General features: G+C 38.2%; 1 pseudogene; it reads left to right on the top strand.

Annotated features, from left to right (window-relative positions):
• Positions 1-12,309: 12,309 nt before the first annotated feature.
• Positions 12,310-12,934, top strand: LOC134385748 (peroxiredoxin-like 2A; annotated as a pseudogene).
• Positions 12,935-15,821: the final 2,887 nt, after the last annotated feature.

The following is a 15,821-nucleotide window of genomic DNA, read 5'->3' as shown; positions in this document are numbered from 1 at the left end:
CAAAGCATGTATGAAATTTCTTTTAAGGTTGGTATAAAAATCACACATACAGTTGAAGAGATTGTTCATTCCTACTCTTCAACTTAAGGTTGGCCTTTGTGCTGTGTCTGAAGAGAGTCATTCTTCAGACAAAATAATGAGTATCAGATATTTGTACTGTGTGTACATGTGTGTGTGCACATGTGTGTTTATTTTTGGCCTCTTCAAGTGGGGTTCAAATATACTCAATTTCTGTGTCCATTGACTAACTTTCTCTTCTTCATTCCTTTTATTTAGCTCTTTTCCATATTGGTAGTGTTACAGAATTTTGCTGCTAATGATTCTGGAGTGAGCTCACAAATTTACTTATATTGCCACTCATATTATGAAGAAAATGTAGCTGCTTTACTGTTACAAATCTGTTTTTTCTCAGTAAACCAGCCACCCCCAGGCAGACTGGGAAATTATACCTGCCAATTAAGGTTATCTTAGTCTCTTCTAGTTTTAATTATCACTTTTGGATGACTATGCTTTTTGCAGGTGAATTCTGAGTCTTTCAGATTTCCTGCCTCTTCTGCTGTTCTGTCCAAGGTGCATGTGGGCATTTGAAGGATTGGTGGGCTTAAGTGGTCATTTGCACATTTTAGTGGGTGAACAAAGAGGGGAGCTAGAGTGCATGTATGTGGGTTCTTATACTCTGGATGTTCTGATTTATGGGTGAGTCCAGGTGTCAGATCTGTGACTGGAGAATTTGTGGATCAGTTCTCTTGGTAGTATCAGGGCCCAACAGTCTACGTCTCCTGATTTAGCCCCACCTCTTGCTGGTGCTGACAATTTCCAGGGTATCCCAGGCCTTGTAGCCTTTCTCTCTAACTTGGGGACCTCTTCTCCTGTAACCTTACTGCCTGGTACCACCAGCTACCTTCCAAATATTCTATAATGCAAGTGGGAACTTATGGTCACAGTGCAGAAAGGTTCATGTACCAAATTAAAATATTCCAGTCACAGGTTTGTTGAGTCAATTTAAAACATAGCAAGGAACAAGGGAGAAAGGATGAGGTGGTTTATGTACTTAGAAAGGGTTTAAGTAGGAAGAAAGGACCAAACCTTTTGAATCCTGTGTTACTTATGTTTATATGTCCTGTTTCTCTTGCCTTCTCTGCCACATCAGCCTTTTCTGATCATGGTGTTTTTGAGCACCAGTGTTGAGTGTGAGCAGGGGCCACAACGTATGAAATGTATCTGGAACCAACACAGCTTGCTCAGTCATCAGGGGCAAGTAGGCCTGGGTGAATTATGACTTGCGATTTCACTACTGAACATTCATGGATTTTTATCTGCACATTTCAGGCAGAGAAGACATGGGACCAAAATGGGTATAATCAATGGGTGACTCATTTAAAGCATCAGTATTTAGTACCTCATTAATGTTGGGTGCTTACTTGGTCCTTCTATCTCTACTTAATTGTCTGTGTCAAATATGTCTTTGCCATAGGCTGAATGTTCTGTCCCCCCGAAATTCATATATTGAAACCTAATTCCCAGTGTAATGGTATTTGGAAGTGAAGACTTAGGGAAGTGATTAGATCATGAGGGTAGAACCCTCATGAGTGGAATTAGTGCCCTTATAATGGGCTGAAGAGACCAGAGTTCTCCCCTTCCTTCATCTGTGAACCAGGAAGTGGGCCTTCACCAGACAACAAAACTGCTGGCATCTTGATTTTGGACTTCCCAACCTCCAGAACTGTGAGGAATAAATTTCTGTTGTTTATAAACCCCTCAGTTTATGGTAATTTTGTTATAGCAGCCTGAATGGACTAAGACAGAAATTGGCACTGAAAACTATGAGTGCTGCTGTAACAAATATTTTTAAATGTGGAAGCAGCTTAGGAACTGGGTAATGAACAAAGGCTGGAAGAATTTTAAGGTGCATGCTAGAAAAAGCTTATGTTGCTGTGAATGGACTATAAAGGGTGATTCTGGTGAGGGCCCAAAAGAAAAGAGGAGAGCTATAGAGAAAGCCTCAATCTTCTAAGAGATTCTAAGTAATCCTGAATAGATGTTGGTAAGAATATGGACAGTAAAGGCCATCTAATGAGGTCTCAGACAGAAATAAGGAACATGTTATTGGAAGTTGGAGGAAACCTGATCCTTGTTTGAAGTGGCAAAGGACTTCATGGAATTGTGTTCGTGTTCTAGTGTTTTGTGGAAGTACAAGTTGAGAGTGATGAAATTGGATATATTCAGCTGAAGCAATTTCTAAGTAAAGTGCTGAAAAAGTGGCCTGGTTTCTCCTGATCATTTATGAGAAATGACTTAAAGGGGGAATTGTTGATCAGAAAAGAAGCAGAACTTAAAGGTTTAGAAAATTCTCAGCCTATCTGTATTGTAAAGAATGAGATAGCCAGTTGAGGGAGGGGGTAGGGGACACTAAGGATGTGGCCAAGCTGTCTTTTGATAAGGAAATTAGTATGGATCAGCCATCTCTACAGAAGCAGGAGCTATTCTCCAAGGCAGTGGAAGAATGACCCTGAAGATGATTAAGAAATCATCAGGGCTACCATTCCCATCATAGGCCCAATGTACAAAGGCCCAGAAGGTAGAGCCCTTTCAGAGGAGGGGCTACTGTGCCTTTACTATTGTGGGAGTTCCCCAGGGGAGCTCCTCAGTGCTTCTTTGCATCTCAGACTCCATTCCCCAGACTCTGATGCACACCGTTTGGCTGCTGCAGGCCCAGTGCAGCTCATTGGCTGCCCCTCCAGAGGGGACAGGCAGCAAACATTGGCAACTGTGTAGTTCCATCTGTACTGGTCTACCAAGAGCAGGAACCATGGGGGCATGGGGGCCTCCACCTGGAATTCAAAGGATGGGACTGACATCCCTTGGAGTCACAGGGGTTGGGCCCAAGCAGAGAGCTAAGTGCCAACCTGGCAAGCTGTGGGGGCAGGGCCAACTGGAGCCTTGGAGGCCCAACCACTGTCCAGAAAAGCTGCAAGGGCAAGACCCCCAACCCAGTAGGACCAGAAGGTGGGACCTCCACCCCAGTGGGTCTGAAGGGCAGAGAATCAAGCCAAAAAAGGATTATTCTCAAGCCTTGAGGTCTAATGGAATTCATCTCCTTGGGTTTCAGACTTGCTCAGGACAGGTCACTGCTTTCTTCGTTCCTGTTTCTCCCTTTTGGTATAGGAATATTTATCCTATGCCTGTCCCACCATTGTATTTTGGAAGCACCTAACTTGATTGATTTCACAGGCTCACAGCTGGAGAGGAATTTGTCTCAGTATGAATTGTACCTTGAGTCTCACCCTTATCTGATCTAGAAGATATGTAGATGAAATTGTGGACTTTAGATTTTTGAATTGATGGTCTCTGTGCTTTCACGTTTCTTACATGTTGGTGTGGCAGTAGTAATGACTTAAAAGTGACCCACCCCAGAACTTACCTATTTTATTTAGAATTATTGAAGAGGGACACATTGTGTTATACTGAAGGATATGGAATGTTTCTAAAAACAGATTAATTTCAATATACTCTTTCTATTAGAAAACTATTTATAATCTTATTTTGGCAGAGAATTACCAAGCACTTGTTTACTTTCTTTTCTATTTTATTAACAGCTCTTTTGAGGTGTAATTCACATACCATAAAGCATACCCATTGACAGTGAGTATATGATTTAATGATTTTTAGTAAATTTACCAATTGTGTGAACATTACCACAGTCCAGTTCTAGAACAGTCCATCACCTCAGTAAGATCCTTCATGCTCATTTGCAGTTAGTTCCCATTCCCACTATCTCCCCTCTATCTCCCAAACCATTAATTTACTTTATGTCTCTATATACATATGCCTTTTCTGGACATTTGATATAAAGGGAATCATACAATATATGTTCTCTCGTGACTGGCTTCTTTCACTTAGCATAATATTTTTGAGGTTCATCCACATTGTAGCAGGTATCAGTATTTCATTACTTTTTATTGCTGAATAATATTTTGTTGTATAGTATACCACATTTCATTTATCCATTCACTAGTTCATAGACACTTGGGTTGCTTCTAGTTCTGGTTATTACCAATAAAGCTGCTATGTACATTTGCATACATGTTTTTATTTGTATATGTATTTTCACTTCTACTGAGTAGGTCCCTAGGAGTAAAATTACCAGGTCATGTAGTAAATTTGTGTTTAGCATTTTAAGAAACTGCCAAACTGTTTTCCAAAGTGGTTGTACCATTTTACATTCCCACTAGCAATGTATGACTGTTACAATTTCTCTACATCCTCACCAGCATATGGTATTGTTAGTCTTTGTTATTGTTATTATTATTGCCATTGTAGTAAATTTATTGTCCTGTCTCAGTTTCTTATTGACTAATGAGGTTGTTCATATTTTCATATGCATAGTAGCCATTTATATATCTTATTTGGTTAAATGTCTGTTCATATCTTTTTCCCTTTTCTCAATTGGGTTGTTTTTATTGAGTTGTAAGAGTTCTTTCTTTTCTGGATACAAGTTCTTTATCAGATATATGACCAACTGGGTATGGGGTTTTTGTCCTCTCTTCCAAATCAAGTCAGCCCCCTCTAGTAGCAAAGCTGCTGGTTTTCATTGCTGGTTCCCCTGTAGGAGCACTATTGTGCCAGCCAGCCTGGGGTGCAGGAGGGGTTGGAAGCAGGCCCAGGCAAGAGTGCCACAAACTCCCACTGTTCTTAACTAAACTTCATCAGATTTTCATGAATAAGTGTTTCTCAATATGTTTTTTTTCTAATCTTTGATTTATGTCCACAGCCCTGAAATGGTGTTTTTTGACAATGTTGTCCAGTTTTATATAGGTTTTTTTTTTTCTTAAGGAGAGAATTTGCAGACCTCTTTACTGTCATTGAGAGTCACCTGTAGGTCTTGACTTGCTTTATGCAGAAAATTTAACTTTTTATAATAACCTTTAATTTTTCTTGTTACAATAGTAATTAATACATGTCTGGAGTATGAAGTTTAGGAAACACAAATAAGTTAAAAGGAGAAAATGAGAATCACTCAAGATTCCATAACCAAGAAAAAAAACCACCTAATATATTTGTCCTGTGGTTTTTTCTATGATCATATAAATAAAGTTATAGAAACGGGTTATGTTCGTCATTAGTTTTATAGCATCAGCCCCCCCCCCACCCTCAAATAACAGTTTACTGTGACTGTCTTGAGGTCTCATTTGTGTAATATGTGAGCCTTGCTCACTGTTACTTGCCCTTATCCTGTGTTTGGAGCCCTGGCTGGAGGGAAGACAGCCTGGGAAGAGGCCCCAGCTTTTGCTGGACATTGCCCTCCAGAACTTTGAACCACTTGCCATCCCATCTCTTTTCTTCCTGCCATCATCAGTTTTTCTTTTCTTTAAAAAAAAAATTTCTTTTGAGTAGTGTGCATGACAAATGGTATCACATTATTGGTTTTGCCTATCTTTGATTACTAGAAACTTCATCACCTTCTGAGAAAATATATTTCATCTTTACAAGTGACTGTTATTCTTTATATGTCTTAAAATCTGTCTCCAGGTAACTACAGTTCACTTTTCTGGTTCTGCCCTCTGAACCACATGGCAGCTCTTCTAAAATCTGAAGTTATTTCAACCTCAAGTCTTTTCTTTGCATGTCATTGTTCCAGGTTCTTCATTCCTTCCTCATATAATGTAGTTATATTTTATTTATTTTATTTTTAGTTTCTTTGCTGGTCCTTTCCTTGAAGTCCCCCAGCCACTTATTAATTGGTTAAAGTTTGTTCTCTGGCAGTTTTCTCAAGAAAGGTACAGATGTACAATAATCTCTTAGCCTTTGTTTATTCAAACTGTAGCTTTTATAGTTGAAGGACAGCTTAGTTGGTTACTAAATTTGGTTCATAGTTTCTTCCTTTAAATATCTTGTAGGTCTTATTCCATTGTCTTCCAGTGTTTAATATTGCAGTCTATAAGTTTGAGGCCACTTTTATTTTCTTTCCTTATTATGACATGATTTTTTCCAGGCTGCCCAAAGGATTCTTTATTGTTTGTCTAATAATTTCCTTAGAATATATTTTTGTGTGGATTATTCTGGGTCTATGATGTACCTTTTAATATGTAGATTCAAAGCTGCTTCTATTTAAAAAAAAAAAATTTTGTGAATTACCTCTTTAAATATTGTACTCCATTGTTTGGTTTTCTTCTTTTGGGAACTGCAGCAACACATATATGAGAGCTCATTTAACTGCTTCCTGTGGCTGTCTCTCAGGTTCTTGTGATTTCTTTTTTAATGTTTCATCACATCTTCTTTTCTCATTTATGTCCTCCATACCCCTTACTAGGCTGTTAATGGTTTCTCTTCTCTTTCATAATTTAGTCTTCACTGAAATGTTTTGTCTTTTCCTTTCCTTCCTTTTCTGACTTCTGCTAGTCTCCATTTCACATTCGCCTATTGTCTGAACACCTCCTCCCTAAATTTGTGTTCTGCTTTGTGTTCTTTAATCATTGTGATCAATTCATTAATTTATTTTATTGTGGTAAAATACACATAGCATTTATTATTTTAACTATTTTTAAGCATAGAGTTTAGTGGCATTAAACGTATTCATAATGTTTTGCAGTCATTAGCACTCTCTTTCCAGAACTTGAATTCATCATCCCCAACCAAAACTCTGCACCCATAAAACAACTCCCGATTCCCCCTACCCTCGTAACCGTTGTTCTACTTTCTGTCTCTATGAATTTGCCCATCCTAGGTATCTCACATAAGTTGAATCATATAGTTTTTGCCCTTTTGTGTCTGGCTTCTTTCATTTTGTATAAAATTTTCAGGGATCATAGATGTTGTAGTATGTGTCAGAATTTCATTCCTTTTTAAGGCTGAAAAATATTTCATTGTATGTGGATACCACATTTTGTTTATCCATTCATCTGTTGATAGACATTTGGGTTGTTTCTACGTTTTGGCTATTGTGAATAATGCTGCTATGAGCATTGTTGTACAAGTCTCTGCTTTCAGGGTACATACCCAGAAGCGGAATTACTGGATCATATGGTAATTCTATGTTTAACTTTTTGAGGAATCATCTAACTGTTTTCACAGTAGCTGTATCATTTTACCTTCCTACCAGCAATACAGCGGATTCTCCTTTTCCATGTCCTAACCAATAGTTGTCACTTTCAGGTTTTTGTTTTATTTTATTTATTTATTTTTTTGTCTTTTTTCATGACCGGTAAGAGGATCACAACCCTTGGTGACACCCGCACCGTGCTCAGCCAGTGAGCGCACCGGCTATCCCTATATAGGATCCGAACCCGCGGCGGGAGCAGCGCTGCGCTCCCAGCGCTGCACTCTCCCGAGTGTGCCACGGGGTCGGCCCAGGTGTTTGTTTTAATAATAACCATCTTAATCAGTGTGAAGTGGTGTCTCTTTGTGGCTTTGATTTGCATTTCCCTAAGCACTAGTGATGTTGAGCATCTTTTCATGCTTATTCATTTATATATCTTCTTTGAAGAAATTCATTTGTATGTCTTCTTCGAAGAAATGTCTAATCAAGTCATTTGCCCATTTTTGAAGTAGGTTGTTTTTTGTTCTAGTTGACTTGTAGGTGTTCTTTTCGTATTCTGGATTAATCCCTTGTCAGATATATGATTTGCAAATATTTTCTCCTGTGGGTTGTTTTTTCAGATTGTTGATAGTATCTTTTGATGCACAAACATTTTTAATTTTGATGAAGTCCAGTGTATCTTTTTGTTGTTGTTGTCTGTGCTTTTTGTGTCATGTTCTTACTAACTTTTATTAGTTCTTTGTTTATTAGGTTAGAGTTTCTATCTGTTTGTTGGCAATATTTTTCTGATGAGTTATTACAGGAAGTTGTGATGCTTTTTTATACCTTTAAAACATATTGCTTCTGTATAGATGCTGGCCATGTTCCTTTTTTCCTACTCATATGTGAATGAGATGGATTTTTCTGGTGTCAGTAACAAGAGGTTTCTATGGGGTGTAGTGATGAGGGGCAAGGTAGCTTTTTAAGTTTCACAGCTCAGGGAGTTGCCCTTCTATGCCTACAAAAAGGACTGTTTTCTTGAAAATGGCCCCTCTGCCCACCTCTTCTTTGCCTCTCAGAAGCTAACCTGGGTCAGGAGAGGTCTACTGCCTTTCTTCGTGAACCTGCCTTCCAAGGTGAGGCCCTTATTACTAGGTAGTGTGTTTTTCTGATGCTTCCTGTCACCTTAGGGACCCTGGAGGTACTTTTTGTACCTTCACTCTCCACTTCCTCTAAGCAATTGAGCCTTGTTCAGTTCCTTCTCAAAGTGTACTCTATCTTTAAGGTAATAAATATTTGTAGGAGATTTCAAAGATCTTCCACTGCTGGTCCTCTCCAGACTTCCCCCAGCACTGGCGTGATGTCTGCCATAAGCTTCCTGCTCCATCCCTACCTTTGATATCACTTTTATACATATCGGAGTTTACAGCTTTTCTGTCTTTCATTACTTTTCTTTTCTTCATCCTCCTCTTAATCTATGTGGTTTCAGAAGAAGAAGTGATTGAATTCACAAATTTTTATTGATTTGTATTTGATAGTTTCTTGAACATCTCAATAATACTAAATACATAGGGAGTTTTCTTTGTAATAGATCTTTTTTAGTCTAAGCTGTACAAGTAAGTAAAAATTTGTAAGTGAGATTTAAGGTGATCCAAGATATTTTTAAGTATATATATATTTGGATAAAGAAACCAATGAGCTAAACAAGGGAAAAAAACATAAAAAGAAATAAGAATAAGTTCTTTTTTTAAATCTTCTCAATTAAATTTAACTTTTCTACGAATGTTTAAAGATTGTTGGGTCTTAATTTTTCAGATCGTAGACCTCTTTGAGAATATGATTTCTAAAAATACCATGTTTTATGTACTTTCAGGGTTTCACGATCCATGATTCCAGGTTAAGAGCCATTGTCTTAGAACTATAATGCACATAGATAATCTACATGCTATGAAATGTAAGGGTAACTAATAAGATATCCAAGAAGTGTTTTGAGTTTTTAAAATTAATGAACTAGATTTAGAAAAATTGATTTATAAGAAGTTTATGATTTTCTTGACTTAACAGTACATTCATTAAATACTTGACTTTCTGACAGAGCACTATTTGAGCACTCTCTCACATAAAAGAAAAGAAGTCCATAGGTGGATATTCCAGAGTAGGTATGTGGTTCTACGATGTTATCAGGCTGCAAGTCCCTTTTTTCTCTCTTACTTTTTTTTTTTTTGCAGCTGGTTAGTATGAGGATCTGAATCCTTGACCTTGGTATTATAACACTGTGTTCTAACCAACTGAGCTAACTGGCCAGCCCTAATTTTTTTCCCCTTTTCTATTTTACTATCCTTAAAGCTTAGCTTCTAGCTTCTGGGTTGGTACATAGTCACAGGATGGTTATTAGGCATTATATGTAGATGTAAGCAGAAAACAGGGACATGGGAAAAAGACTGTTGGCCTCCTTTTTAAGAAGTTTTTCTGCTGGTCCCAGCAATTTCCGTTTACATCTCATCGACCACACTTAGATATATGGCCATCTATACCTGTATCTATAAGGATGTGCTTGCAAGGAAGGCTGGGTACATTTTCACTGGGCACTTTGCTACCTGCCCTCTCAGACAAAATTAGAGTTCTGTTATTAAGGAAGAGAAAGATACCCATCAATAGGCAACTGCAAACTCTTGCCTCCTGTATCTTTTTAAAGAATTGGTTGCCACAAAGAAATTCTTCAGCAACATTTTCAGCATTGACTCTCTTGCCTGTGTGAGAGATGCTTTTACATACATTATCTAATTAAACTCTCATAGCACTTAAAGTAGGTATTATTATTGCAGTTTAACAGATGAGGACACAGTCTTGGAGTAGATAAAAATTTTCATAAGGTCAACACGCTGAAGGTGAGAGGGATCTGGCTGCAGTATTTGTCTTCCCGATGATCCCTAAGCTTGACTCAGCTGACATGACTGGACAGAAAGCACGCGTTGTCCTTAATTGTTGCATTTGCCCCCTCAAAAGCTGCACGCTCGACCAAAGAGTCTGACATTTGCAGTGAGAATATGCAAGTTGGTAGCAAAACCAGAATTCAAACCCAGGTGCCCTAATTTTAGATCTAGTGCTTTCCCGAGATACCAACCCTGTTCAGGCTAATATGATTGTGTATATCTCTGCATAAGAATTGTCCTACAATTGTTATTGTTAAATTTTTTATTTGCAATTTGAAGAGAACCATTCTAAGAGCCATTGTCTTAGACTTAAAGGAACACCATGTTCCTCTCTTTCCTGCCTGTACTGTCAAAAAAAAAAAAAAAATGATCTTACTCTTCACTAGCAGGTAGTCTCTTTGAGGAGTCCTTATGTTTTTCCAAAATTTGTATTAATGAAAAAACATTAAGCATTCAAAAAAGTTGAAAGACTAGTTCAGTGAACACTCTTTATGCTGTCCATTTAGATATAAAAATTAGTGTTCTGCTATATTTGTGTTCATTCTGTGTATATACGTATACATACATGTGCACATGTATATGCATGCACACTTTGCATTTGAAATATTTTAAAGTATTTGAAGATATCATTACATGTACCCCTATTTCAGCATGCACCTCCTGAGATAAGAAATACTATAACTGGAATAAATTAGCTGTTACACAATAATGCTATTATGCCTAAAGCATTTACATAATTCCATCTAATTTCCAACACATATTCAAATTTCCCCAATTTTTCCAATGAGGCAATTGGCTGTTTTCATTTTTGTTTTTTATTAGTAGGCTTTATTTTGTTTGAGCAGTTTTTGGTTTACAGAAAAATGAGCAGAAAGTACAGAGTTCTCACATAACACCTTCTCCCCACTTCTCAATTTCCTCCTTTATGACCATCTTGCATTGGTGTGGTTTGTTATAATTGATGGGCCAATATCAATACGTTATTATTAATTAGATTCCATAGTTGACATTAGGGTTCACTCTGTGTTGTGCATTCTATGTGAAAGGAAAAACCCTGGCCCAAGCACAAAATAAGACACAGCAGGAGACAGGGACTCAACCAAAGTGTATTAGGCAGGCAAAATGAACAAGTGGGCTGCCCTCTCGAAAGTAGGAGCAGCAGCAGGGAGAGTCGGGGTGGGCCTTTTATATCCAGTTAGGCTGAGCTGGACTGTTCCTATTGGCTAAGAAGGAAGGGGAGGGATGTGAGTGGGGTTTAAGCTGAGCTGGGACTTTCTCATAGGTGGGCAAAATTGCGCGTGGGAAGGTGACGTGGCAGCTAGGGGATTTTTCTGGGTGGAGGTTTTCCGGGAAACTTTCTCAGGTGCCATTTTGTGTATCTCAGTCTTTAACGCCATTTTACTTGTCTTGTGGAGGCTATATTAGCCAACACTATGGATCTGGACTAATGTATAATGACATATATTCATATTTTTCCTGTTTTGTTTTTTCTTAACAAAAAAGGAACCAATTAAGATTCATCTATTATATTTGAAGGTTGTATATTTTAACTTTCAAATCTAGAATCAGTTTTCCCCCTCATACATTGATGTTTTGAAGAATCTGTATACTATTCTGTTAGAGTGACCCTCATTCAAATTTGTCTGTTTCTTCACAGCTTTTTAAAAAACTTATTGTAGTTTCTGTATTTACTGTAAACTGGAAGTTAGATTTAGAGGCTGATTAATATTAGCTTAAACATTTTTGGCAAGAAAACTTTATAAATGGCATGTTCTTCATACTGCATCATATCAGGAGCACATAATTTCAAGTTTTCTCATGATTAGTGATGACAAATTTGATCTTTTGGGTAAAGGGTTAAGGTGGTTATAGCCAGATATTAATTGCGAAGGTAAGTTTTTCTCTTTTGCTATGACTATGATCTGTAAGGTAATCTTTTGACACTGTGAAAATCTTGTTCTCTAACAACGTTCTCCTGATGTTTTAGCATCTACTGATAATCCCTGCTTAAATGATTTATTAAATAATTTGTGGGGAAAATGACTTTCTACTTCTGTTACTCCCTCTACATTTAATTGCAGTATTCCTCTGTAAAGAGGACCTTTACTTTTTTACCCCTTTTCCTCAGTATCACGATGGACCTGGCCCTGGGACTCTTGGGCCGGGAGGGAAGTGCTTGCAGTAAGTGCTGCACACAGGGCCCTGCTGCACTTGACCTCCACGTAGGTAAGCGGGGTCTGCTGTGGCACAGCAGCTGTTCTAAATGTTCTGAGTCTGGCAGCTGAGAGGAGGGCTGGGCAAGAGCCAGGCAGACAGTCACCCCAAGGAGTAGAGTCAAGAGTTGGAGACAGGCAAGTAGTCCCACGTTTCTTCACCATGAGGATGTGGTACAGTGGTGCAGGAGCCCTGGGGGCTGCTGCCGTGGCACCACTCCTGGCCAACACAGACCTGAAAGCACTGGAGAAGGAACCATGGACTTTCAAAGTGAAGTAGCTGTGGGAAAAGAATGGAGCCGTGATGATGGCTGTGCGGAGGCCATGCTGTGTCCTCTGTCGAGAGGAGGCTGCTGACCTGTCCTCCTTGAAACCCAAGCTGGACGAGCTGGACGTCCCCTCTATATGGTGGTGAAGGAGCAGATCAGGACTGAAGTGAAGGTCCCCAGCCTTATTTCAAAGGAGAAATCTTTATGGATGAAAATAAAAAGTTCTATTGTCCTCAAAAGTGGAAGATGATGTTTATGGGATTTATCCATCTAGGTGTGTGGTACAACTTCTTCTGGGCCTGGAATGGAGGCTTTTTTAGAAACCAGGAAGGTGAAGGCTTCATCCATGGGGGAGTTTTTGTGGTGGGATCGGGAAAGCAGGACATTCTTTTCAAGCACCAAGGAAAAGAATTTGGAGACAAAGTAAACCCACTTTCTGTTCTGGAAGCTGCTAGGAAGATCAAACCATAGACTTCAGCCTCAGAGGAAAAAATGATCACCTGAAACTGCCCAGCTCAGGGATAACCGAAGGAACTCACCTGTGTTGGTAGGATGTGTTGTTTCCATTTGTATCTCTAAAGAGTTAGAAACCCACTTATAACATATTCTCAGTATGGATTATTAACATATTTTAATATTGTATTCTGTTTAGGCCCAGTAAGGCAAAACAGCTTATAAACAAGACTGACAAAAATCTAAGAATCTAGTGAAGATTATTTCAATTAAAACCTGGAATATAAGAGGCTAAAAGTTGACTGCTGCATCTCATTACAATTATATATGGTGTTTGAGTGCTGTTATTTGAAATGATTTTTTTATTTTTATGTCTCCAAAACCTAAAAAAAGTTGATGATTGACTTGAAGATTAGAAAATTTAGGGTTTTTGGCTTGTGGGTTTTCCATTAATAACTTGTTATATAGTGTCAAAGTAATTCTCAAAGAAATTGATGTGCTCTGGGATAGTTGGATAAAGGCAGATTATAAAGAGAAATCTCTTGTTTCATTGTCTTCTATTTTAATCTTAGAGATTTGTTTTTCTAGAAGAAATTATCTCTGGCTCTAATAAAATTATGCATCAGAAATCACCTGTAGATACAAGTTTTTCTGATAAAACTAATAAAAATATTTAGCATAAAAAATATCACTATGTATTCAGGGATTTTTTCACACAATGTATAATCACTTGCACTTGTTACTGTCGGTGCTCCAACTGTCCCCAGTTTGGCCAGTGGGAGCCTGTTTAAGCTGGCCTGTAGGTTTTGTTGACATGCCTCCTTAGTCCTTGTGCATTTCCTTGCTTTCTGTAGCAGCATGTCTCAGGCTCACCTTGTGCCTTCCTTTTGCTACTTTTATTTGGTGGTGGGGTGGCTTTTCTACACATTCCTTATTAGATTTATTATCGCTATTCCTAGTTTCAAAGAGTCTTCAGGCACATAGTTCTGAATTTAACCAGCAATGTAATCTGATTGTCCTTCAAAGTACCTTAAATTTATGGTGTGTAAATTCATGGAGGATTGTCTTGAGGAAATATAGACCATTGATTTCAGTAGTCTAAAACTGAATTTTGTATTAAGCTAAACAACTGCACACATGTAGTAATGACCCCTTCAGGCTTTCACAGAACTGCCAACAGTATAGCTTCTGGAGACACCACAGTGTGTCATGGGGTTATGTTCTAGCTCTAAAACTTACCAGCCATATAAACTTAGGCAGATTTTTTTTTTCCTTTGTGCTTTAGTTTTCTAATCCCAATGGAAATAGTGAGAGTATCTACTGATAAGGTGGTTTGGGGACTTAGAGACGTTAATTTTAAAGCACAGTTTTCTCATTCCTAGCAAGTGCAGTGGTCTTTGTCACATGTGGTTTTTAAATTCTCATTCTTACCTATCTGGAGACAGCGCTAAGAATGTGGTCTCTGGACTCAGCCAGCCTGAGTGCAACTCCTGGCTGCACCATATACTTGATGTGATCTGGAGCACATTACTGGTTCCTCTGGGCCTTCTGTAAAGTGGGGATCACAAAAGTATCTTCCTTCCTAGTGTTTCTTTATTAGGATTTAATGAGTGAGACATCTGAAGTATTTGGAGCTGTGACTGGCATAAATAGTAAATGCTCCATAAAGGTTAGCTATCATTATCATTATGACTTTCTCTTATTTTCTAAAACCCTAATTTTCTATTTGCTCTGAATATTTTTTCCCCCAAGGTACTTTTATCAGTTAGTGTGTGTATGTATGTTGTTACAGGACAGAAATGGATTCTGGCTAACTTAAGCCCAAAGAAACATTACTGGAAAGTTATGGGGTAGCTCACCAAGTGGAAGGAACAGCTGAAGAAGTACCAGTGTCAGAAAGGGGCCATAGCAGCTCCAGTGATGCAGGTGGCAAAAGTGATCAACTGTCTTGTTGGAGCACTCCAGCCGTAACAAATGAGCACCAACCATTCTTTTGTCTTTGAGACAAGCCACTCAAGCTTCAGTGCCTGAAGGAGAAAGGGGTCTGACTCACCTGGTGGGGGTACTGAGTGCCATCCTTGCTAGAGGCAGAGCAGTCATCCTGAGTGCTAGTTTCACCAAAGCTGTTCACAGTGAAGGTACAGTCTTTCCCCAAAAGGCAGTCAGGATTTGTTACAAGAAAAAAGGACAAGTGGAGAACAGGTGCCCCCAGACAACAAATATTCACTACAGTCCTAGTGTATGCATTTTGTTAGCTACCTTAACTATTTTTTGAACAAAAATAAATACAGGTATAAATAAACTAGGTCACCAGCACTTAATAATAAAAAAGAATGCTGGTATAAAATTTGTAGAATTTTCTCATTCCAGCCCTCTCTCACTGAGATCATCACAGCTTTTTGGTCCTGGTTTCCTTATTCCTAAGATGACCATATAAGCACTAAATCCCTACGGATTGCTCTAACAGTAAAACCTTAAGGTTCCCTGACTGTCTTTTTTATGTGAGAACATATTACTTTTACACACACACACACACATACCTCATTTAGTCCAATCTTCAAACTGAAGTGATATATGGGAATTTATATGCAAACAAAATGGTTAAGGTAGATTCAAAATACCTTGATTAGTAACTGTTTTTATTGTTTTAGTTTCTATTAAGGCAAGAAAGGTTAAGATGTGCATTTGAAGGGAAGCTAAAACTCTGCAGGTATTCAAATTTACAAAGAGGTAGTGATGTAATCAGTGTATTAGAGTACAAAATTTCCATTTAAATGGAATTAATTATAAGTGACTTTTCATTTCTATAGCTATTTTCATTTTTCCATGACTGAGAGACTATTGAATGTTTTTAATTACTTACTGAAAGGATATTTTATATTTTTTCTAAGCTGTTGCATATTCTTTAATAGTTTAGGTATAAACTGCTCAGAACATC

This window comes from Cynocephalus volans, chromosome 9 (assembly GCF_027409185.1).
Source record: "Cynocephalus volans isolate mCynVol1 chromosome 9, mCynVol1.pri, whole genome shotgun sequence".
Classification (NCBI taxonomy): domain Eukaryota; kingdom Metazoa; phylum Chordata; class Mammalia; order Dermoptera; family Cynocephalidae; genus Cynocephalus; species Cynocephalus volans.
This window is presented reverse-complemented; position numbering and strand designations above follow the sequence as displayed.